The sequence below is a fragment of the Coenobita brevimanus genome, chromosome 23 (assembly GCF_032717465.1).
Source record: "Coenobita brevimanus isolate Jiangsu-jjx chromosome 23, ASM3271746v2, whole genome shotgun sequence".
NCBI lineage: Eukaryota > Metazoa > Arthropoda > Malacostraca > Decapoda > Coenobitidae > Coenobita > Coenobita brevimanus.
The window spans coordinates 44432143-44458090 of NC_136976.1; the positions used below are offsets into that span (position 1 = coordinate 44432143).

A 25948-nucleotide genomic window follows, 5' to 3' on the forward strand; every position below is an offset into this window, starting at 1 on the left:
CAGTGTAATTATTTGGAAAATAAGGCAGTGAATGTAAGAAACCACTGTTTATTTACGACGCCTCAGCTGATCCTGTGTACTGTACACCTAAAGACTGACAATAGGAAGAACAACTCACTGGGCAATGACCTTCCTATACTGGACTACTGCTGTTGGAGCCTGTGGCAGTGTGGGGTGGGGACATAACACTGGTGTCAGGAGTGTGGATTATTAAGGGCTGCAGTAAGTCTAACTTTCGACATGGAAGCAGAAGATGTGCAGACAAGGTCTTGAGCTGGGCAGGAGGAGGAAATGACCCTGGCGACAATGTGAAGCTATTACAAACACAAAATGAAGGACAGAAAGAACTTAAAAGGACAGTTACAGACACAAAAGAAAGAAATCAAAGAACAACTGCAGCCACAGAACGAAGCACAGAAAGAACAATATGAACAGCTTCAAGAGGTATTACAGGAGCAACAGAGGGAAGTACAATTGAGGGTGCAAGGACAGCTAGATGCATTCATGGGGGAAATGAAGGAAGAACAGCACAGTTTAAGGAGGAAGTGGATGCCAAGCTAGAGCAGGAGAAGTATGAGGTAAGGAATAATGTCATGGAGTGTCAATAGCATGCAGACGGCCAATTGATGCTAATGAGTGAGGAAATAGTGACAGAGTGAAAACAGCATGTGGACAACCTGCTGAAGATTAGTGAGGGAATAGTGATGGAGTGCAGACAGCATGTAGATAACCAGATGAAGCATGTAGTTGACCATGTGAAGATAATTAGTGAGAATATTGAGACTGCAGAGAAATATTGCAATACTGAGTCTCATGTTAGTGTACAGGGAGCATATGAAATGAATGGACAGTGTATGGTGAATCTTGATGGATCCCCAGCATCTAAAGGTAGCATTACAGGGCTGAATAATCAGAATGCTGAAGTTTTAAGTCTATCTATCTATCTATCTATTGCCAGACGCCTCAATACCATTTGGGGTGGCCACAAACAAAATGCCTCCACACTGCCCTGTCCCCCGCCATTTCACTGCCCTGCTCTCAACTCACACCCCCCTCTCTCATATACCTCTCCACCCCATCCCTCCATCTCATCCTCGGCCTCCCCCTCCCTCTTCCCCCCTCCACCTCACCCACATACACTCTCTTCGTCAGTCTTTCACCATCCATCCTCTCCACATGGCCAAACCACCTCAGTGTGTTCCTCATAACACTTCCTATCACATCCACATCCACACCACAATGCTCCTTTATATCCTCATTCGTCAGCCTGTCTCTCCATGTGACTCCACAGGCTCCTCTTAAATAACTCATTTCCACTGCTCTCACTCTTGACTTGTGTCTTTCCAACAACGTCCAAGCTTCACTTCCATACGTTAGAGTTGGTATCACAATACTGTTATATAGTAACTTTTTCACTTCCATGCTCACTTCCCTGTTTCTTATCACTGCTTTCAAAGAACCAGCAACCTTTCTTCCCTGCTGTACCCTTTCAAGCACTTCACCTTCCAAACCTTCATCCTTACTCATCACACTACCCAAGTACTTAAACGTACTCACATTTTCCAATTCCTCACCATCCAACCTCGCTGTACATTCACTGACTTCACCTCTCTCAAAGACCATCACTTTACTCTTCCCTACATTCACCTTTAGATACCGTTTCTTACACACTCTCCCAAACTCATCCACCAAGCCTTGCAGCTCCCCTTCGTCTTCATTCAACAACACAGTATCATCTGCAAACAACAGTACAGGGAGTTTCCAAACATTATCCTCTCTCACCAGGGCCACTCCAACATCCACTACCCTACCTTGTACCTCTTTTATTACCCCATCCATGTACAGATTGACCAACCATGGAGACATGACACATCCCTGTTTCAACCCAACCTTCAAAGAGAAAAATTCACTTAGTTCACCATCCACACGCACTGCAGCCTTTGCACCATCATACATACTCTTCTCAGCATTCAGCAACTCCCCGTCTACTCCATATATTCTTAATACTTTCCACAATCCTTTTCTATCCACCCTGTCATATGCTTTCTCCACATTCATGAAAGCCGCATACAACTTCTTTCGCTTCTCTAGAAACTTTTCCACTAAAGATCTAAGAATGAATATCTGATCTACACAACCTCTTCCTTTCCTAAAGCCTCCCTGTTCTTCTCCAACTAATTCCTCTGTTCTTTCTCTAACTCTGTCAATAAGTATCCTACCATACACTTTTCCTATTATACTAAGAAGACAAATGCCCCTATGATTACCACACACTTCTTTTTCCCCTTTTCCTTTGTACAAGGGAATAATTATACCTGACTTCCAATCCTCCGGGACTCTACCTTCCTCCCAGGCCAATCTATACATCTTCCACATCCATTCTACTACTATCTCTCCCCCATGCTTCAGCATTTCACCACACACTCCATCAATTCCTGGGGCTTTCCCCAATTTAACTTTCTTCATTGCTTCCACAACTTCTATCCTACTGATTTCTTCCTGTCTTCTCACCTCCCTCCTTCTCCCAGCCATTCCCCAGCCACTTATACTCGCTTTACTTCCATCCTCCATATTTAATGATTCCTTAAAGTGTTCTCTCCTTCTGCTCACTTTTTCTCCCTTCTCCACTAGTAATCTACCATTTTTATCTTTCACTCCCCTGCTAACCTCACTTCCACCCTGTCTTACTCTCTTCACCTCTTTCCAGAACATTTTCTTACAGTCCCTCCACTTTACACTCAAATTCCTTCCAAATTCCTCATCCACTCTCTTCTTACTCTCTCTTACTAATCTTTTCACCTCTCTCCTTCTTTCTACATATAACTCTCTCTTCCACCTCTCAACTTCTTCCACGCCCCTATTTCTCATCCATTCATTGTATGCTTTCTTCTTTTGAGCCACAGCCTGTCTCACCTCTTCAGCCCACCATGCTGTTCCTTGCACCCCCCTCCGTCTTCTCTTCCTCCCACACACCACATCACATGCTGCACATATTTCTTCTGTAAATATTCTGCACACACCTTCCATGTCCCCCATCTGCTTCAATTCATATTTGCCCAATCGTTCCTCCACTTCTCTCTTATACTCTGCCTTTTTCTCATCCTCTTGTAACCTTTCCACTCTCCTTGCAACTACTCCTTCCTCTCGTCTTTCCCTTCTTCTATTTCTCCATCTTACTTGGATCCCAATTCTGGCCACCACCAAGTAGTGGTCAGAAAGTCCACTCCCCCAACCTCTATAAGCCCTTGCATCCATTACACATCTTCGCATCCTTTCATCCACACACACATAATCAATCATTGCCTTCCTTTCATTCAGTTCACTACCCACTCTTCTCATCACTTGCCATGTATACCTGTGGATCATTTTATGCCTGAAGAGGGTATTGGCTATCGCCAACCCCCTCCCAGCACAAATGTCCACTAACGCACTGCCATTCTCATCTATCTCAGCAGGCACACCCCACTCACCAACTATTCCATCCACCTTCACATTTCCTACTTTACCATTCATATCACTGATCAAAACACTCTCTCATTCCTTCCAAACTTTTCCATGCACACTTCCACATTTGTCCAGAACTCTTCTCTCACTCTGCTAGCACGATCTTGCATTGGCGCATACACACACAATCGCCCACATTTGTATTCCAACTTTCAACCTTACCCACACAATCCTTGACCCAAGTGATCCATACTGTCTTATGCTCTTCTTCCATCTTCTACTCACAACTATACATACTCCTTCCTTTGCCCTCTCATTCTCACCTACTCCTGCACATATACCCCATCCATACTCCCATTCTCTCACACTTTCTCCTCTCCATTTTGTATCAGTTATTCCACATACATCCACTTTTGCACCCTCAAGCACTTGGACAATCTCTCTCTCTTTCACCTTATCATTCGCTCCTCTTACATTCCATGTTTTAAGTCCTGTTCTTAATTATGATGCCCCAGTTTTTAGGCCACAAACCAGTGAAGTGCATGGCTATAATGGGGGTCCAGTTAAAAAGTAACCTCAGGAATTTGATGGCAGAGTATCCTGGGACACTTACCATGCACAGTTTAAGTTACTTGCAGATCAGAATGGTTGGGATAATAGGCACAGGACAGTGCAGCTTGCTACTAACCTTAAGGGTGTCGCAATGGAAATTCTGGGTCAGATGTCAGTGATGGAGAGGAACAGTTATGTCTCTAGTAAAGTACTGGAGCACAGATATGGGGCCATGTACCATACTGAGGTTTACAGAGCACGATTCTGGACCCGTGTACGGGCTTGAGGTGTATCCCTACAGCAGCTTGCTCATGACTTGGAGAGTACAGCATACAAGGTGTACCCTGAAGCAGCACCAAACCTGTTGGCTATTCTTCTGAGGGACCAGTTCATCGATGCTCTTGACAGTGCAGAGTTGAAAGTGAAAGTGAAGCAGGCACAACCCAGAAGCATGCAAGAAGCACTAGCCAGGGCTCTAGAATTTGAGTCCTACGTCAGGTCCAGTACATCCACTTTTTAGGCAGGCCATAGTGCAGGATTCAAGGCAAGGAAGAGGCAGGTTCAAGAAGCAGAAAAATTTAAAGGAAGTTGCTGGTACTGCGAAAAGGCAGGACACAGGAAAGTGGACTGCAACAAGGGGAAGAGAGAACAGAATATCAGAGGAGGTTGCTGGTTCTGCGGGAAGCCAGGACATAAGAAGGTGGATTGTTACAAATGGAGGAAGAAGCAAGAACGGAACAGTGAAAGGAAACCCATGACTGCAACAAACGGGTGTTGGACATGTGGTGAGGTGCGACACTTTAGCCATGAGTGTCCAAATGAGAAGGATGAGGGTAAATTAGTGACGGCTGGTGACGAGAGGCAACAACCAGCCAGTTTTTCCCAAGTAGCCCCACAACTGAGGAAATGAAGGAGATCCTTGATGAATAGTGTGCGAGAAGATGGCAAGCAGTGTAGTAGGACTAGGAATTTTGGCAAGAAATGCCGCTGTACTACTGTGATAGGGCCAGCATCAGATGAAGAAGACCTGAAGAGGATGCAGATGGAGGATGCAGATTTACAACCAGTGCTAGTGTGGCTGCAGCGGAGTACAGTGCAACCATCTTGGGAAGAAGTTTCTAGATTCACCCTTGCAACCAAGAGCTACTGTAGTCAGTGGGATCTTCTTCGTTTGAACAACGGACTACTGATGCATCAGTGGGAGACACCCAATGGCCTCAGCAAGTCCTGGCAACTGGTGGTTCTGAAGAAAATGAAGTCTACGATCTAGAATGAGTCTCATAACCAGATCAATAGTGGGCACCTGGGGGTGAAGAAAACTCTAAGCCAGCTGCGACAGAGGTTCTACTGGATTGGGAAGCATCAGGATGTTGAAGAGTGGTGTCTAGCCTGTGATACGTGTTGTGCCAAGAACGGACCCAAGAAACGTGGTTGCACCCCTCTTCAGCTGTACCAAATGGGTGCACCGATGGAAAGAGTCGCGGTGGACATTGCTGGACCTCTGCCACTCACTGAAATAGGAAACCGGTGTATATGTGTTGCCACAGACTACTTTGCAAAATGGCCTGAAGCCTATGCCATCCCTGATCAAAAGGCTGCTACTGTTGCTCGGTTGTTGCTTGACCAGTTCTTCTGTCGTTTTCAGATGCCACAAGAGCTACATTCAGACTAGGATAGAAACTTCGGGTCTGCTGTGTTCCGTGAGTGCTGGAAGTTATTCAGGATCAAGAAGACCAGGACAACCCCTCAAAGGCCACAGTCAGATGGGATGGTGGAGAAATTTAATTGGACTCTGGGACAAGAACTGGCCAAGTACTGCATAGAGGGACAAACAGAAGGGGACCAGAAATTGCTTGCGGTGTTGATGGCATATTGGTCTGCATCCCACGAGTCTACTGGCTACACCTCTGCAAAACTGATGTTGAGCCATGAGTTACATTTACCTGTTGGCTTGTTAATGGGAAGACCACCTGGTGAAGAGCTGCCTACAGACACCTCCGGCTATGCGAAACACCTTCAGGAAAGGCTGGCTGAGGTACATCATCAGGTGCGAGATCCCTCAAGTTTTCAGGGAGAGGTGATGAAGTGCAAGTATGATGCCAAGGCAAGTGAGGTGAGCTTCCAGGATGGTGACAAAGTTTGGATATACAATCCTCGGCGAAAGAAGGGACAGTCACTGAAACTGCAGAGCCTGTGGGACGGTCCTTACGATGTGCTGGACTGACTATCAGACGTAACATATCGGATTTGGGGAAGCAGGAAGTCTCGCCCAGTGGTGTTACACGTGAATCATCTGTGACAGTACCATAGGCTGGGCCAGGACAGCACAGCTGGAATGTCTCCGAGGAATCGTGCTCTCCCGCACCCAAGGATGTTGAGGAAAATCAAGGAGCTGAAGTGCAAGAGGATGGTGACAGCTTCCCGAGGGAAGAAATGAATAAGGAAGAAGACCAAGACCTTCCAGAAGGAGTGGACTGTGTGGAGGAGTAAGGATATCGTTGGAAGTGGCATAGAAGACCTGATAAGTTGACGGATTATTTTGTATATAGTTAGATGCTCATTAGGATTAAGGTTTATGTTTGTATATATTGTGTACTTTGGTTGGGACAACAAAGGACTAGGGATTTGCCAGTTAGGTAGTCGAGAAATTTCTCAATGATTCCCGATGTTTATCGCAGACTAGTTCCGGTACGAGTCAGAGTTGCCAGTTTGCCTGCTGTTGGTGAGCGTTGTTATTTCGTAAGATGTACATTAATTTTTGTGCTTTTTTCTCAATAATGTTTTACTTATGTGATTGTGTTAAATTATGTAATTTAATTTAAGTTTGTATGGTAAATAATATACAGTGTTACGCAATGTAAAAAAAACTCTGGCATGTTTTGGATGTCTCCGAGTTGGTAACTGTCATCACCGTGCACTCTCTGGAATACACCAGAACTGTGGAAAAATGTATATAATTCTAGAAAACTGCAAGCTTATGTAAGAATGGGGAAGAGGCTAGGGTAAGTCAGTCAGTTTTCAGTTCAGTTTGAGTGTGGTGGAGTGTCAGTGTAGTTTGTATATTTTCAGTACTTGTGAAAACAGTGTTGTTGGCAAACAGTGAAGTGTTACTAAAGATTGTGTATCATTGGTACTTGTGAAAACAGTGAAGAGTTGTCAAGCATTAAGTGTAATTGCAGTTAGTAATGTCTGTATAGCTCCAGTGTTTGTGAGAATAGTGAAGGTGGAAAGCATTCAGTGTAATTATTTGGAAAATAAAGACTGAACTTAAGAAGCCAGTGTTTATTTACGATGCCTCAGCTGATCCTGCGTACTGTACACCTAAAGGCTGACCATAGGAAGAACAACTCACTGGGCAACATCCTTCCTATACTGGACTACTGCTGTTGGAGCCTGTGGTAGTGTGGGAAGGGGACATAATGTTATTATTACAGTGTTATTATGGCAACATTTTATATATATATATATATATATATATATATATATATATATATATATACTGTAGATAGATAGATATTGTACAGTATATATATATATATATATCAACCAATTTTTTTTTTTTTTTTGCCACATCAGGGTTCTGGGGTAGGCTACTCAGTCCCGACCACTAAGCCCTATAGTATGGAGAGGTTTTCTAGCACTGTGTAGTTTGTGTGTCCGCCGCCAGGGGCCCAGGGCAGCCATGATGCTGTTTATGCACTACACCTGATGCCTGTGGCTTTTGAAATCAGCTGATGAATTTGGAAAGTATAGTGCCATGGCCCACTACTCAGCATATGTATGCAACAGCGAAACAGAAACAGCAAACTAAGAACAGTATTCCAATTGCATTACCATGGTGAAGGCAACAAGTCCGAGTGTCTCAACATGGCAGCCAAAGTCACACGCTCGCTGCAGAGATAGCCCCTCCATACTATAGAGCTCAGTGGTACCGACATTACAGGCGAGTGATAGCCTTGTTCACTTCTGAGTGGCATTGTGTGGGCAATAAATTGTAGCCCTTATGGTCTCCATCATGCTGGAACCCCTTAACCCACTGGAACATCAGGTGTGTATTGGCTTACATGATTACTACCTACTGCATTATGGTTCCTGGCTTATAGGAACTCATTAGGCTTGTAAATCAGTGTACAATAACCTGAAATTCGCATTACATCACTAAACACTTTTGGAAATTTCTCTGCTATTTAGGCAGTTTACATTTTCAATCTCTGCCTAAAAATCTACATACTCCCTTTTTTCATGCTTCGTTAACTAAGCACCGTGCTTTTTCTGCTTCAGTGAAGCCAGAATTACTTTCAGAAAATTCCGATAAGCCATAATGTGGTGTGGACAGTAAAAGGCATGAGTATGATCCACCTCATAGGTGAGCATGTTTTTGAAGTACGGTATCTAATGCATTAACCTTGATGCACCGGTTGACATGTTATACCGTCACGATTTGGGGTGCGGAGCACTGCTGTTTGATGGGATTAGCCGCAAATGTCTTCCTGCCACCCTTTGAAACGCGACCATTGTCTGTGACAAATGTAGGGTAGATAGGTACCCAAGGTACCCTACTGATGCATGGTTCAGTCTGTGCACAGCACTGGTAGAGTGTAGAATGATGTCTTCCTAATCATCCTCATCCAAAGTCCATCCTCTCATGCGTGGGGCCAACTGCATCATCACCCCCGATGAAAGTTCTGCCCTTACTACCAGAAAAGGGCTCAGTGACTGAGCAGGTGTGTGGGAAATTGTAAATAGTACACAGAGATGCACAAGTTTTTTTGTTTTTTTTTATACATAAATGAAATGAAAGATATTCTAAGTTATATCAAGCAAGTGCTATGAAATAAGTGTTTTACAATAAGTTTTACAAGTGCATTGCAATGAGTGTTACTATTTATGGTTATTTGTGAAACAATGATTGGAAATACCTTGATAACCCCATCTGGTATGATGAAAGAAAACCAAAAGTGCACGGGAGAGAAAGAAAATGACCTGGTTGGCTGTAACAAAAGTTTTTCCCACGTTACTCGGAAAATAATGGTGAATATGTGAGCATAGGCGTATTTGTGATGTGAAGTACAAAAAATGTAAGTACAGGTACGTTATAACATTAGTAATATTTTCATGATGCCTCTGGTTAGTACAAATTAGTCACAATTTCTGTACAAGTGATTACCTCATACTAAACCATACTGCATGACACAGCCTGAACATTTACCTCTCAAAGTTTAATTACCTGTAATCAGTGCTGGGCAGGTGCGCAAACACTGCGCAAACACTTGCGCAAAAGCCCATTTGCGCACCGTTGCACTCCAGTGAATATCATTTGTGCATTGCGCACCGCACGAGACCATGCGCAATATTGGGCTTGCGCACCTGCTTTGCACACCTGTCCTGTGGACTGTGCAATCCAAGAGACACCTGGTCTTGGGAGCTTCCAGTATGCCTGGACAAGGGATGGGGGGGATGGGGGAGGCTCGGACGGGTCGCAAGGATTCTGGGGGAGGCGGGAGGGACGGAGGGTAGTAGCATTTCTTAAAATGCTTCAACAGAGATAATGTATTTTAATATTTTTTATATTATTATAATTAGTAAATAATAATAAATTAAAAATATATTATTTATTAAGAGTAGCATATGCAGTTCCTTACAAAAATCATGAAAACATTATTTAAATCAAATATCCACAGCCTAATAAGTTATTTGATTTAAATAACATATTTTAATTATTTTTGTCAGGAATTAGACATGCTACTGTATATCTATATTGAATGATTAAATACAACGTCTTGCAAAAATGCAGATAAAAGTAAAACTGGCAACATCACATTTCCCTGTCCCTCTGCTTCGTAGCCCGCCCACTCCTCTAAACTTCCACAAGTGAAAAAGTTACTACATGACAGTATTGTTGGAGGGACAGAAGTGAAGAGTGAGAGCTGTGGAAATAAATGAGTTATTTGAGAGGAGCATGTGGAGTTACATGGCGAGACAGACTGACAAGTGAGGAACTGAAAGATCATTGTGTTGTGTTTGTGGATGTGATAGGAAGCGTTAGGAGAAACACACTGAGGTGGTTTGGTCATATGGAGAGGATGGAGAGTGAGAGACTAATGAGGAGACTGTATGTGAGTGAGGTGGAGGGGGGAAGACGGAGAGGGAGGCCAAGGATGAGATAGAGGGATGGAATGAAGAAGTATATGAGAGAGAGGGGTGTGAGCTGGGAGCAGGGCAGTGAAATGGCGGGGGACAGGGCGCCATGGAGGCGATTTGTTGCTTGTTTGTGGCCACCCCTTACGGGATTAAGGCGTCTGGCAACAGACAGATAGATAGAATAATAATAAATAAAAGTAAGTGTGCTAAGATATTTACATATCTCAATATTTTACAGTAATTCCTACAAATATATGCAAATGGTTTGCGCCAGCGCTTAGCGACACTGTGCAAGCTAAATATTGGATTGCGCACTTGTGCAAATTACAAATAACAGAAAATAATAATAATAAGTAAAAGTAAGTAAGCATGCTATTTTAATTAAATATCTGCCACGTGCCAACGGCCATGCCACGTTGAGTACACCGCTTCCCGTCCGATCAGCGAAGTTAAGCAACGTTGGGTCTGGTTAGTACTTGGATGGGTGACCGCCTGGGAACACCAGATGCTGTTGGCATAACGTTCTCCCTACGTGTCAAGTGGGGTTGGTCGAGGATTAGTGCCCCTCCCTGTAAAACAATTAACTCTAAGCCGTTGGCCATCCCGTTTGGGATACATGGCGTCTGGCAATGAATGAAAATGATGAATCTCAATATTTTACAGTAAATTCCCACAAATATATGCAAATGGTTTGCACCTGCGCTTCGCAACATTGCGCAAGCTAAATATTTGTCAGATTGCGCAGTAAGGCAGTTAACTGAGGATTGCACATTGCGCTTGTGCAAGGCCCTTCTTCGTTTGCACTGCCCATCACTGCCTGTAATCATGATGTCAAGTGCAAATATGAGTGCCGTACTAGAGGGAAATTTTTATATGCAAGAAGTGAGTACAGAAAATCAAAGAGGCAGGCCTATTCCTTTCCCACATGCCTATGGGGCATAGTGGCAGTATGAAATGGGTGGAAAACCCTTTGGGGAGCCACATGGTCGGGGTGATGACTCATCTTTACAACAGTGAGTAAGAAAAGGTCGAAAGAATGAGTGGAAAATTCCGAGAGGCCAGGCAGTGTTACAATCATCATTCCGGTCAGCGCTGCCAGTGCTAGACAGTGAGTCCAAGGTCACTGGCAGTGGCGTGCACCCGGGATAATCTGCCAAAACACAGAAAACCAGTCATCTTTAACTTATCCTTACTCATCGATGGGACCACCTGGAGATGTGGGGTTAGTTTCATTTGAAAGGGGAAGAGTTGATGAGTGCTATGTGTCTTTAATTTTTTCTCTAGCTATTACAGTCTGGGAGATATCTGGGTTTGAAGTAAGGGTATTTTTTCCAAAATCACAGAAATCCCTCACAGGGAGGAGTGGCTGACGACAGGAAAACCCCAGTGGGTGGGGGTTATGAGCTGGAATTATAGGTGGTACATACCTTTGGCCATGAAAAACAAAAAAATATTCTTTATGCCTATCTGTCATCTTAAATGTGCCTGCGAAAAAAAATCTTTGTATTTATCTACATTGAATTCTCTTATGAGAAATGAGTTACTTGAGAGGAGCATGTGGAGTGACGTGGAGGGACAGGTTGACGAATGAAGAAGTGAAGGAACGTTGTGGGGTAGATGTGGATGTGGTTGAGAAGATTAGGAGAAATACACTGAGGTGGTTTGGACATCTGGAGAGAATGGAGAATGAAAGACTGACTAAGAGGGTGTATGTAGGTGAGGTGGAGGGAGGGAGAGGGAGGGGTAGACTGAGGATGAGGTGGAGGGATGGAGTTGAGAGGTATTTGAGGGAGGGGGGGGTGAGTTGGGGGAGGGTGGTCAAATGGTGGGTGACAGAGTGACTTGGAGGCGTTTTGTCTGTGGCCACCCTCTGCGGGATTAGGGCGTCGGGCTATAGATAGATAGATAGATAGAATTCTCTTATCACTGTAACGGAAGATATAACCACAGTCTATCTATCTATCTATCTATAGCCTGACGCCCTAATCCCGCAAAGGGTGGCCGCAGACAAAACGCCTCCAAGTCGCTCTGTCACCCACCATTTGACTACCCTCCGCCCAACTCACGCCCCCTCCCTCATATACCTCTCAACTCCATCCCTCCACCTCATCCTCGGTCTAACTCTCCCTCTCCCTCCCTCCACCTCACCTACATACACCCTCTTAGTCTTTCATTCTCCATTCTCTTCACATGTCCAAACCACCTCGGTGTATTTCTCCTAATCTTCTCAACCACATCCACATCCACCCCACAGCGTTCCTTCACTTCTTCATTCGTCAACCTGTCCCTCCACGTCACTCCACATGCTCCTCTCAAGTAACTCATTTCCACTGCTCTCACTCTTGACTTGTTTCCCTCTTGCAAGGTCCATGCCTCGCTTCCATACATCAGGGTAGGGATCACAATACTATCATGCAGTGACTTCTTAACTTCCATACTCACCACCTCCCTATTTCTCATCACTGCTTTCAGTGTACCAACAACCTTCCTTCCCTGCTGTACCCTTTCACGCACTTCATCCCCCAAAGTTCCATCCTTACTCATCACACTACCCAAGTACAGTACTTGAATGCACTCACATTCTCCATATCCTCACCATCCAACGTCACTACACACTCTATGACTTCATTCCTCTCAAACACCATAACTTTAATTTTGTTTACATTAACTTTCAGATTCCTCCTCCTATACACACTGTCCCAAATTCATTCACCAAACCTTGCAACTCCCATTTATCTTCACTCAACAGTACTGTATCATCAGCAAACAGCAACACCGGAAGCTTCCAAATCTCACCCTCATTCATTAGAGCCACCCCCACATCCACTGCCCTACCCTGCACCTCCTTTACAACCCCATCCATGTATATATTAAACAGCCATGGAGACATCACACAACCCTGTTTCAGTCCCACATTGAGATAAAAGAACTCACTCAGCTCACCATCCACTCGCACCGTAGCCCTAGCTCCCTCGTACATACTCTTCACAGCACTCAACAATTTCCCCTTCACTCCATATATTCTTAATACCTTCCACATACCTTGCCTATCTATTCTGTCATAATGCAACATTCAAATGCACATAATATTGCAATTTTCTAACACATTTAGAGAGTGTTGAATATAGTTTACATTCACCTTTTCCTATGAAGGTTTCCTAATATGATTTTACTTCCGGGTGGTGGTCATATTAACTTCTTCCTGCTGGTTGCAGCTGAAGGGATTGTTGGATGGGGGATAGGGAACTTTCTTTATCAGAGTCAAAACCTATGCTGTAAGAAATATGCCTAAAAAAGACTAGTAACAAGAAGGACCACTCAGAATGACACATCCGTACACACTCATTGGTATGGGCACCAAAGAAATGATTTTGTGCTGTAACCTTGACCTTCGATAGAATACTCTCAAAAATCAAATTACTTCATTTTGTCAATGTCTTAACCCTTCCACTAACTTTGGTTCACAAAAGATTGTAACCTTATTTCCGTGTGATCTTGACTTCTCACTGACTGTTCTCAGAATCGAATATATCCTTATTTTCTTCGAAGTTTAGTCTACATCTGATACAAACGGTTTAAGTTGACTTTATTAAGTGACCCTGACCTATTCTTATCCCCTAAAGCTTGGGTGATAGCTAATGCCATCCAAAACCAGGTGTTTGGGGTGTCTTGGGTGACAGAAAGGGAAGTTTTACATTTCCTGCCAACATTTGAAGTCATTCCCATTTTTTGTGGTGCCTAATGCGTGATGTATGCATGTTAGGGGCAGGTAAGTGACAATACTAGACTTCCTCGGGAAATGGGAGGGGTGGAAACGTCGATTTTCGATTCAACATTGTCTAATTCGTTTGCTGCCACTGCCGACCTCACTGCCAAGCCTCCCACTCATGCGTGGAAGGAGTTGGGTGAAAGTGCGATTGGGAGTGAACTAGAAGTGACAGTATCGTCACTGATGAGTAGAGGCAATACCTGAGGACAGGGATTGCCACACAGAATTATGTGTGCCGGCCATCCTCCCATTCCCCCTTCCATAGCTCATTGCCTCCATATGAGAGTGACTCTGATAACCCTCCAGAGCCGTGGTCTTACCTTACCTCTCTGATGCCTTGGGAGAGTCCTCTGAGGCATCAGCCTCTAAGGACAAGGCTCAGACGACCAAAAATCACGTGGGACATAAACGCCAAATTATAGTCCCTCTAGTCTCCTTCACGGTGCCTTTGCGGCACTCACGCCTCTACACCACTCACACTGTGTATTCCTGATACTTCGTGGGTGTATGTGAAAGTGTACATTGCGTTAATTCTGTACATAAAAACAGAAAAAAATATGTGGGATAGAGAAGTAAGAAAAATTTCAGTGCAAAGAAAGTGTTTTTATGAAAGTACAGGCTGACATTCATTTAGTGAAGGAAAATTGTATAAAAAGTGCGATATATGTAAGCTATAGAAGATAAGGAAAAAATATTGATAATAAGGGTTACTACTGATATTCATTTGGTGATGACCACTGTAGAGAAAAACAAAACAATAAACGACGTTACAAGGAAAACAACAGTACTGACAATAAGTGTTATGACAAAAACTTCAGTATAATCCTCCCCAAGACAAGTCTTGGAGTGAAAGTGACAGAGATTTTTCAGGACAAGTATTGTATAGTGGTTTGGTATCATACAGTATAGGAAAAAAGGGTTGGAGTGAAACTGAAAGTGATCTTTCGGGGCAAGTACCACATAGGTTATAAGTGGCTTTGTAACGTAGTGTATAAATCTTGATGTAAAGAATGAGCTTGAGTGAAAATGAATGTGACCTTGCAATGTAGGCTGAAATAATGTCATCTATCTATTGGCAGACGCCTTAATCCCGTAATGGGTGGCCACAAACAAGTCGCCTCCATGTTCTGTCCCCCGCCATTTCACTGTCCTCCCCCCAGCTCACACCCCCCTCTCTCATATACCTCTCCACCCCATCCCTACATCTCATCCTCCCTCTCCCTCTCCCCTCCTCCACCTCACTCACGTATACTCTCCTCGTTAGTCTCTCGCTCTCCATGCTCCATGTCGCCCTCTCCCGCCATTTCACTGTCCTCTCCCGGCTCACACCCCTCTCATATACCTCTCCACCCCATTCCTCCATCTCATCCGCGGCCTTCCCCTCCCTCTCCCCTCCTCCAACTCACTCACGTACACTCTCCTCGTTAATCTCTCGCTCTTCATCCTCTCTACATGACCAAACCACCTCAGTGTATTTCTTTTAACGTTTTAAATTACATCCAGATCCACACCACAACGCTCGTTTATTTCCTCATCTGTCAGTCTGTCACACCATGTAACTCCACATGCTCCTCCCAAATAACTCATTTGCACTGCTCACTCTTGTGTCCTTTCAACAAGATGCAAGCTTCACTTCCATACGTTAAAGCTGGTATCACAATACTATCATGCAACGACTTTTTTTAGTTCCATGCTCACTAACCCTATGTCTTATCACTACTTTCAAAGAAACAGCAACCTTTCTTTCTTGCTATACCCTTTCAAGCACTTCATCCTCCAAACTTCCAACCTTAATCATCACACTACCCAAGTACTTAAATGCACTCATATTTTCCATTTCCTCCTCATCCACCCTCACTGTACATTCAGTGACTTCATTTCTCTCGAAGACCATAACTTTACTCTTCCCTACATTTACCTTTAAATTCCATTTCTTACACACTCTCCCAGACTCATTCGCCAAGCCTTGCAGTTCCCATTCGTCTTCACTTAACATTAGAGGATCATCTGCAAACAATAGTACAGGAAGTTTCCAAACACTGCCCTCTTTCATTAGGGCCGCTCCAGCATCCACTGCCCTGCCTTGTACCTCTTTCATAACCTCATCCACATACAGACTGAACAACCATGGAGACATGACACATTCCTATTTCAATCCAATAATAAGACAGAAAAATTAACTCAGTTCACTATTCACATGCACTGCATCCTTAGCACCCTCATACATAGTCTTCACGGCATTCAACAACTCCATAGAGAATAATATTGTGATCCAAAACAATTTAGAGTTCAGCGATATTCATATAGTGAGGTTAAACTTAGCCAAATAAGTGCCTTTTATACATATGATGCTGGAAGGCCGGGAAAACTATTGGTGAAAAATGAGCGCAAGTGAAAATGAAAGTGGCTTTTTGTGGCACGGATACAGAAAATGTGCTCGAGTGAAACTAGACGTGATGTTTTGTGGCAAGTACTGTGTATTGCAGTGTATAAACCTTATTCTCCCCTCACAACATATGGCACGGTGTCACTTTGAAACAGTCAGAAGAATTAGGCGAATAAAATAAGCATGCCACACGTAAGGGTTCTGATGATTCATTCATGCAGCAATGGCAGGGCAGGTGAAGTGGAGTGGGAAGGTCTAATGGGGCAAGGGGGAGTGAGAGGGGCAGCCCCGCCCAGTCCGTGCTGCCACACCTTGCACTGTCAGCCTGCTTTAGCCAACGACTTATTTGCTGGTATGGACGCAACGTTGCCACGACCCCCCAAATTTCTCTCTCTTCCTCACTTCCTCGCTCCACAATGCATACTCCTACAGACCTGAGGACACTTGCTGTGGTGATGAATGACTGGTGAGTATTCTGAACTTCAGTGAATATTCTAAGTGGTGTAGTTACTGAGATATGAAGGCTTGAAAACAAGAAATTTTGGGGAAAATACCTGCATACTTGTACAGGCAGTGCCAAGTCAAACTGATGTCTGAACTTACGGGGTTAAGAATGATAGGTTAACCTCATGGGTGATCCGTGACTCATCCACCAAGTTTGATCCACATCAAAACAATTCTAGTTATTTTGTTTAAACACACACACACACACACACACACACACACACACACACACACACACACACACATTGTTCAAAACATAACACGACCCTTGCTCCGCGAGCGCATGTGTAGTGTCTGTTGCTCTTTCTTTTCTTTCTTTCGTACTCCACCGTACCAACTGTAGGTAAGCAAATAGGTATCCTTCTGTCTACCTACCTATGGACCTACTGATCTTTGTAAATACCAGTACACTGACGGATGTCCTTTTTATATTGCCGAATGCTGCGTCCTGTAAAGGGATAGCTTTAACTAAGACCTCCATCAAATATACTACCAGTACTGACGTTGAGTTTGCATACATACGCATGCATGCATGTGTATGTGTGTATGTATGTATGAATATATGTATGTATATGTACATATGTACGTATGGATGGATGGATGTGTATGTACATTATGTACGTACGTGTACGTATGTGTATATGTATGTATGTAACAACACCCCAAACCCTGATGACCGCTGGAAGGAAAGCTTGCACATGGAAGCACTGGGGATCCAATAGCTGACACTGCACATCTGGTCCAGACTGATGTCCTTGGAGAAGGCATTCTAACCGTTACCTCTGACAGTAGGAGGCGAAAAGTCACAAGGTGGGAATGTAGGGTTTAACAGGTTTCACACAACTCACATCAATTTCTTTACGAAGTACCACGCTACTTGGCTAAATAGTTTGGTTTTAGATTTTCATATTTATATTACTGAGATTGAAATGGCATGCAGCCTATGCATGTAATTATGTACGTATGTATGCAACAACATGTGACAAAACTCCAAACTATAGCAAAGCTTTAAACCAAACTAAACACAAGCAACTAATGGAGGTCTAATAGCAGTCATTCTGAGTCTGATCTAGACTGATGTCCTTTGAGGGTTGGTTTGGCCACCACTTGCGACAGCAAGTTGAAGCACCATGGCTGCAGAGGGCCGAACATTTAAGCAAGCGCAGTGAACGAAGGTGCATGTGTACTATCTCTTCTTAAAAAGGACACGTCCCGTCAATACATACCACCTTCCCTCAAAGACTCATCAGCATTCCTAGCCACCAAGATGTGGCTCTGCCTTCCCATTTTTATACACCAATAACAAGGGAGAAAAGATGAAAGGGAAGGAGACGAGGTGAAGAGAGAGTGAAAGAAGGGAAAAGAAGAAGGAATGGAGAAGAACAAGAAAAGAGAAGGAAAGAGTGAGTGAAGGGAAGAGGTAGGAAAGAGAAGGGAATGGAAAGAAGTTAGGGAAAAAGAAGGAAAGAAAAGACAAGAGAAAGGAAAGGAATGGGAATATTGAGAGAGAGAGAGAGAGAGAGAGAGAGAGAGAGAGAGAGAGACGGATTTCCTCTCATTAGCCCTCTCTTTCTTCCTTGTCTCTCCAAAGTGACAAAGGAACTCTCTCCCTCTCCCTTGTGACTCTCTCTCTCTCTCTCTCTCTCTCTCTCTCTCTCTCACACACACACACACACACACACACACACACACACACACCTGTCTTTCTTTTTCCATTCATCTGCCCCTCCCTCACCTTGTTGAGTTCCTTTTGCATCTCTCTTCCTGCCTCTCTCCTTTCTTCTCCACCTTTTTCTCCCTCCCTCCTCTCCCTTCCTGCTTGCCTCCCTCACTCCTCTCCCTTCCTGTCCCTCCCTCCCTCCCTGTGTCTCTCCCTTCCTCCCCCCTTCTTCTCCCTTCCTGCTTCCCTCCCTCCCTCCACTCCCTTCCTGTTTCTCTCCCTCTTCTCTCAGCACTCTCCCTCCCTCCATCCAACTCTCCTATCGTCTTTCCTTTTGTCCGTCCGCCTTTCTTCACTGTCTGTCACCCTAGTTTCTATTCCTTCCCTTCTCTCTCCTTCCATCATCATCATTAGCAGTATCAGTATCATCATCTTTTCCTTCTAATCTTGCATCCTCTATCTTCTTCTTCTTCTTTCTCTCTCTCTCTCTCTCTCTCTCTCTCTCTCTCTCTCTCCATCTTAAGGGAGGCTCAGAAGTAATCCTCCTTACGAATTATTTCTTAATGTTGGGCTTTGTTCTGTGTGTGTGTGTGTGTGTGTGTGTGTGTGTGTGTGTGTGTGTGTGTGTGTGTGTGTGTGTGTGTGTGTGTGTGTGTGTGTGTGTGTGTGTGTGTGTGTGTGTGTGTGTGTGTGTGTGTGTGTGTGTGTGTGTGCATTCTTATACGTATATAGTATATCATATGAATGTTTATGTATCCTTGTGTATTGCTGTCTGAATAGGGTACATGTTTGCATGTACAGTATGTAGGCTCTGTCAGGTATAATGTATGTATCCCTTTATGTATCTGACACTAGAAGTTATAAACCTCGTTTCCATAGTTTCGTACTTTCAACACACAATAACAGAAGGCTCAAATTAATCGTCGAATGTTACCACTTCGGCATTCTCCTACACAGCATCCCTACTACGGAACGCTACCGTATGAATATCACAATCATGACCGGTACAATGGGATTAGCGGGGGTACACTATAACGTGTCGGTGGCCCTAAGGCAGATCACAGAAATATGCTCTAATCCAATGAAGCCTCCAAACTATTACTTGTAACTTTTTAGATTTACCATCGCGTACGTATAAACAGAAGAGCACTACTTTAATAAAAAACATTACGTTCCTTTGTATCTACTGCCTGTTCTAATATATGGCTCAGAAATCTCAACTGTATTTTGTATTATTTCACAGAAGATGAAGGGAGTAAAGAAAAACATATTAAATACAAAAATCATACACTATATTACAGGTGTCTTCCATTCATAAAAAATACGTAATAGTTGGGCTTGAACTGCTATAGATTGAAGTTGGGAGGGAAACTAATCTAGGGAAGTGAGTTCCAAAGAGAAGCATTTCGGGGAATAAAAGAATTCTGATAGGTAGTGTGACAGCCGGTCACAAGCACTACCAGATACCCGAACAGCACGAGGGGAAGGCGTGATGTGGTAGCGCAGTGGGAGCAAGCTCATCTGCGTATTTGCCATAATAATGTAAATGACGCAAGGTCGCAATATTCGTATTAGAGGGAAGTTAGTTCATCTGTAAATCACTGCTGGGTTGTCGGTTATGCCTATAGCTTTGTTCTGAATTTTATCCAGTTGTTTTAGTGCAACCTCTCTACACCCACTCCGCAAGGGTAAGCAATATTATGCTGAGAACGCACATGACTCTTGTAAATTATAGCTAACCGATCGCCAGTGAAGAAGTTACGGATTCCGCACAATAATCCAAGTTTCTCTATGGCGGTTTTACCATGTGATCCAACGTACGTGAGAGGTCCAACTGAGGGTATTGTTAAGCGAAACAAATACTTTTAGAGATCGGTCACGTCGACCACCAGCGATTAAACTCCTACTTTCTCTATAGTCACTTCATAGGCAAGGGTGGCTGTTGTGTGTATGTATGCAACAACATACCTTGCTCTCGTGTTCCTGATATTGAATCCTCTGAATTCTCTACACTCTGGCTTTGGCTATTCTGTCATTCTCTGACTAAATATAATTGTGCTGTGTACTTATCCCCTAATTCTACAAACCAAGAAAAATTCTTTGACAAACTGAGTTCTAGGATAGTACATATCCTATCAAGATCTCTCTTCTCTGAAATCTCCAGTCAAGGTGGCTTCAATGTTCATCACCACCTTAGCTCTCCTCTCCATACATTTATCCACCTGGTGAAGAAGCCTACATCTTTTCTATTCTTAAAGACCCAGAGCAGCTTGTTGCATCCCATCTGTATCTCTGACCTCCTTGGAGAGAGCTCCAACATATGAAGGTGTACCCCCAAATTCCCATACTAGATTGATAGCACGAGAAAAAGAAATGGTTTCCTGTTGTGCTAGTAGGCACCACTGGTGTGCAGTCTGTTGAATCATTCTGCCATGTGGCATCGCACTGACTAGGTCAGATCTGTATTTCCAGCATTTTTTTCTTTTTTCGTGCACGTGACTTCTGCAATTTTCGTGTTAAAACCACTATGGCAGATTTGAATGAGCAAAGTGTGTGCATTTTCTTTTTGGTCAGGACAACCACGAAAGAGGCAGTGACAATGCTTGAGCAAGCTTTCAAGGGGCAGATTATGAAAAAAAAAAAAAAAAAAAAAAAGTTTATGAATGGGACACATGTTTAAGAAAGGCAACATGTCAATCCAAGATTCTCTAAGTCCTGGCCATCCTTCGACCTGTTGAACACATGAAAACATCGAGAAAATTCGACAGGCAATCTTGGAAGATCATTGTCACGTTTATGATGAACTAGTGGAGACCACAGGTGTTCCTTGGGGTTCAGTCCAACGGATCTTTACACAAGATCTTGGCATGTTTTACCCCGTCTTCTAACAGCTGAAAAAAAAACAAATCAGAACTTGAAGGAACAGTTGAGAAATGATCCAAAATTTCTTTCAGTGATGAGACTTGGGTTTACGGGTATGACCCTGAAACCTAGCAGCAGTCCAGTCAATAGAAGACACCATATCTCCAAGACTGAAAAAAAAAAAAAAGTGCATCTGATCAAGTTCAACATCAAGACAATGCTGACCTTATTTTTTGACACTGAGAAAGTTGTCCACAAAGAATTCCTTGTGAACAGACTGTGAACCATCAGTTTTACATTACAGCACTGAGGCATCTGCAGGAAAGCATCAGGTGCAAATGTCCAGAGAAGTGGCGCACCAATAAATGGTTCTTGCATCTCATCAACATTCTATCACACTCTGCGTTGTCAGCTGTGCAACTTCTGGCCAAAAACAACATCACTGTTGCTCTTCACCCCCTGTTCTTACTAGTTCTTGGTCCCTGTGATTTTTTTCTCATTCCTCAAGATTAAGTTGGAACTGTAAGGCAGAAAATTTGACAACTTAGAAAAAATCCAAGGAAAATGCAGGAGTCTCTGGACAAGGTGACGAAAATCGACAACACGAGTTTCCAGGAATTGTAAAAGCACTGGGACAAGCGTGTAGCATCTCAACATGAGTCATTTGAAAGGAACTAAAGCTGATTTGGTGTAAGTTTTGTAATGATGATTTCTGTTAACAATTCTGGGAATTTGGGGGTCCATGCTTGACATACTTGACCTCTTTCTTACAACTAATCCTTCTGTTTACTATGTTAATCCTTTCTCTCTGTTGGGCTCTTCTGATCACAAATTTATCACCTTAACCTGTCTTATTGCTCCAGTATGGCCTGTGGACTGTCCCGTGATGTGGCAACTGTGGTACTTTGGAGCTGAAGATTGGGAGGCCATCAAGTAATACTTCCATGATTTTCCCAGAAATTACTGTTGTCTGCATGGCCGAGGGCCATTTGAGTGTACTTCATACATTATGGAGGTCATTCTCTTGGACATCGAAGCATACATTCCTATCTATTATCCTGAGACTAATGGAAAAAAAAAAAAAAAAAAAAAAAAAAAAAAGGTTATCACGCTTGTTCTAATGCTGTCCACAACAAGGAGAAGGCCTACAAAACAAGCTGAAGCCAACCCACCCCTGATTCTCATCTCTATTATGTCTGCCTGGAACCATACAGAGTGTTCTCCGCTCTGCTAAGAATAATGTTATTCATACTTAATGCTCTGAACTCCCTGAATCAAATTCTTCCCGCTCCTTCTGGCAACTTGCCAAAAACTTTTCTAACAACTTTACTTCATCCTCCATCCCTCTTCTTTTCCATTCTAATGGTTCTGCAGCTGCTGCTTCAACTAAAAAAAGCGGAACTCTTTGCTCATACTTTCTCCTATTCCACCGTAGACGATTCTGTGCTGTCCAGTCACAGACTTCTCCCCTCTGACTTCCTCATGACTGACGTTAAAATTTCTTCAGTTGGTGTACTTTCTGCCATCACTGACCTCATGACTAACAAGGAATATAGGCCTCATGGGGTCTACTTGTACCTTTCCTTTCAGCTGGACGTTTGCTCTCATTCAGCCTGTCCTAAAGTGCTAAAATGAGATTACGATTCCCCGCCTCAAATTATCGATCAGTCGCTTTAACATTCTGTATTTCTAAAGTTTTTGAATCTATTCTTAACAAAACATTTTTAAAACACCTTTCTTATCATAGTCTTCTTTTCGATCACCAGTATGGGCTCCACCAGGGATGCTCCACTGGCAATCTTCCTCCCTTCCTTTCAGACTCCTGGTCATCCTCCTTTCAGGGCTTTGGTGAAAGCTTTGCCAATGCACTTGACATCTCAAAGGCTTTCGATCAAGTTTGGCATAAATCTTCATTTTCCTCTTACGATTTCTATCCTTCTATCTGCTCCTTCACCTTTAGCTTCCTTTCTGGTCATTCTATAGCTGCTGTTGTAGATGACACCATTCTCCTCTTTGAGCCATCAATAGCGGTGTTGCTCAGAGTTCTGTCCTCTCACCAACTCAAATCAATGACCTTCTAAGCTGTACATCTATTACACTATAATCCTGTGTGTGTGTGTGTGTGTGTGTGTGTGTGTGTGTGTGTGTGTGTGTGTGTGTGTGTGTGTGTGTGTGTGTGTGTGTGTGTGTGTGTGTGTGTGTGTGTAGCCAAAGCTGGAAAAAAGGATTTTGATGAAACCTGGCAGGATGGTTGGAACTGGGTTCCAGATGGGACAGTTTCAATTTCATATCGATTAATATTTTATAAAGGTGTGCTATGACCCATAATAATTGTTCCCATTGGTGTTGTACGTGCAGAAGGAAGTGACGGTGGGACATATCCATAGAGTTTCATAAGACTTGAGAGAGAGAGAGAGAGAGAGAGAGAGAGAGAGAGAGAGAGAGAGAGAGAGAGAGAGAGAGAGAGAGAGAGAGGTTGTAAATCTACACTCTGATGTCTATCGCTTCAATGATGCTATCAACTGATGACTTTATTCAGCGGAAAATGGTGGTGGTGGTGGCAGTGATGATGATGGTGGTGATGGTAGCTGCACTGATGGTGGTGGTGGTGGTGGCAGTGATGATGATGGTGGTGATGGTAGCTGCACTGATGGTGGTGGTGGTGGTGGCGGTTGTAGCTGTGATGATGATGGTGGTGGTGGTAGCTGTGTTGGTCGTGGTAGCTGCATTTCTGGTGGTAGTAGCTGTGGTGGTGGTGGTGTTGATGGTGGTCGCAATGGTGGTGGTGGTGGTGGTGGTGGTGGTAGCAGTAGTGGTGGTGGTGGTGGTAGCTGTGGTGGTGGTAGCTATTTCAGAAACAGGTCTCATTTCAGCAAGTGCTTTGCGGCCAAATAGGGCTGAAAGGCTCTTCTCTAACCCTATCCATTCGTACGCATATGGCTCCATCCTTCACCTTGCCATTCACTTCCTGCAGTGTCCATCTCAGCAGTCGCTTCAACAAACATGGGATGAGACTATGACACACCTAATGTCTGACTTGGCTCATATCTCTGACTGGAGTAAAAGTAGTCTTGATTTTAGTGCATCGAAAATTCAGTTCTAACATCTTTCAACTCGTCAATAGACATAAATAAGTATATAACCTATGGGGACGCATCAGCAAGAGGACACTGCAAAAAATTGCATAAAAGAGAGGTGATAAAGACGTAAGGAAGTTCAGTTTCCGAAATAGGGCAACTGATCAGTGGAATGCACTACTGAATGAAATAGTGTGTGCCAAAACTATAAGGTAAAGGATATGTATGATAAAAATGGTTAAATGCACGGGACAGTACGAGCCTGACTCATTCCTGTAAAGGTACAATTAGGTAATGTAAGGAGAGAGAGAGAGAGAGAGAGAGAGAGAGAGAGAGAGAGAGAGAGAGAGAGAGAGAGACGCAAGTTTCGATACAAATAATACCGAAAATGCTACTGATCCGACCTGAGTAGTCAGTTTTCACGCAGGTAAAAAGCAAAAGAAGGATGGAGAAAAAAAAATGGAGTAGAAAGATGAATATGTATCAGTGCCAGAGAAAACATCGCTAAACTCGAAAGACAATTAAAGAAAATGTAGCAGTTGTCAAAATCATCACAGAAGGACCGAAAAAAAAAAAAAAAAGGTATTGAATGGAAGTGGCAAAGTATTCACCATGGGACGGTAGAATATGCTCTCTTCTGACTTAAGTATTATCAAAGTTCGGTGTTTGCCTTGCTCTCGTCTCTAAGCTATATTCAAGCAAAAGTAAGTGTGTCTGAACAACCTAGTGTGAGCTGAGAGGGAGGGAGAGTTGTGAGGGGGAGAGGAAAACAGGCTAAAGTGTAAAGGATAACGAAGGATTGGATAAAAAATTAGGGTTGAGAGAGAGAGAGAGAGAGAGAGAGAGAGAGAGAGAGAGAGAGAGACTTTTATTGAAGAGGATTTATGGAATTCTTAAAGGAATGAGAGGTATATACCCTCCCAAAAATGTGATGGTTTGTGTGTGATGGTTGTGAAAATGAGCTACTTCCGCAGACACACATGAGTCTATAAATGTGGTGCCTCTGTACATATACCACCTAGTAAGTGAATCTTCTTGTACTTTTGAGTTCTAAGATAACATCTGCACTTACAATTACAGGATGCCCCATATATCACAATGCTTCATCCATGTTTCAGAATTATACGTGCTGTAAGAGTGCCGATGCTTTTTTGGGAGGGTGTACAAGAAACAGAAACAAGGGAAGGAAGACAAGAAAACAAAGATCAATAATTCAGAATAAGAACTGAAAACGTACCATCAACGAATGCCACCTCAGAGAAGACACACACACACACACAAACACACACACACACACACACACACACGGGAGGAATTTAAAAAGTTCTCATCACGGAACTTCCAATTTCTCTCTGCTCCCTAAAGTATAATATTAAACTTGCAAAAGAATAAGTGAAAACGTACCTGTTGCCAAAAACCACATTAAAAAAAAAAAAAAAAAAAGGAAGGGAAGAAAGTGTAAAGATCCAACAATGAAACTTTCCACATTCCCCCCCCCCCTCTTAAGTATCATCAGAGTTCGGTGTTTGCTTTGCTCTCTCGGCTTTATTTAA

At 43.3% G+C, this 25948-nt stretch overlaps 1 protein-coding gene and 1 non-coding gene across 2 annotated transcripts in view; one reads left to right on the plus strand and one right to left on the minus strand.

Moving 5' to 3' along the window:
* Positions 1-25948, minus strand: part of Eip63E (cyclin dependent kinase Eip63E) — a gene marked incomplete at its 5' end in the record, with an annotated part of 709236 nt that overhangs the window by 231668 nt on the left and 451620 nt on the right. The window lies entirely within an intron of this gene.
* On the plus strand, positions 10536-10654 carry LOC145393194 (5S ribosomal RNA). The gene has a single exon (XR_013896151.1). It is a non-coding gene; the product is annotated as a 5S ribosomal RNA (ribosomal RNA).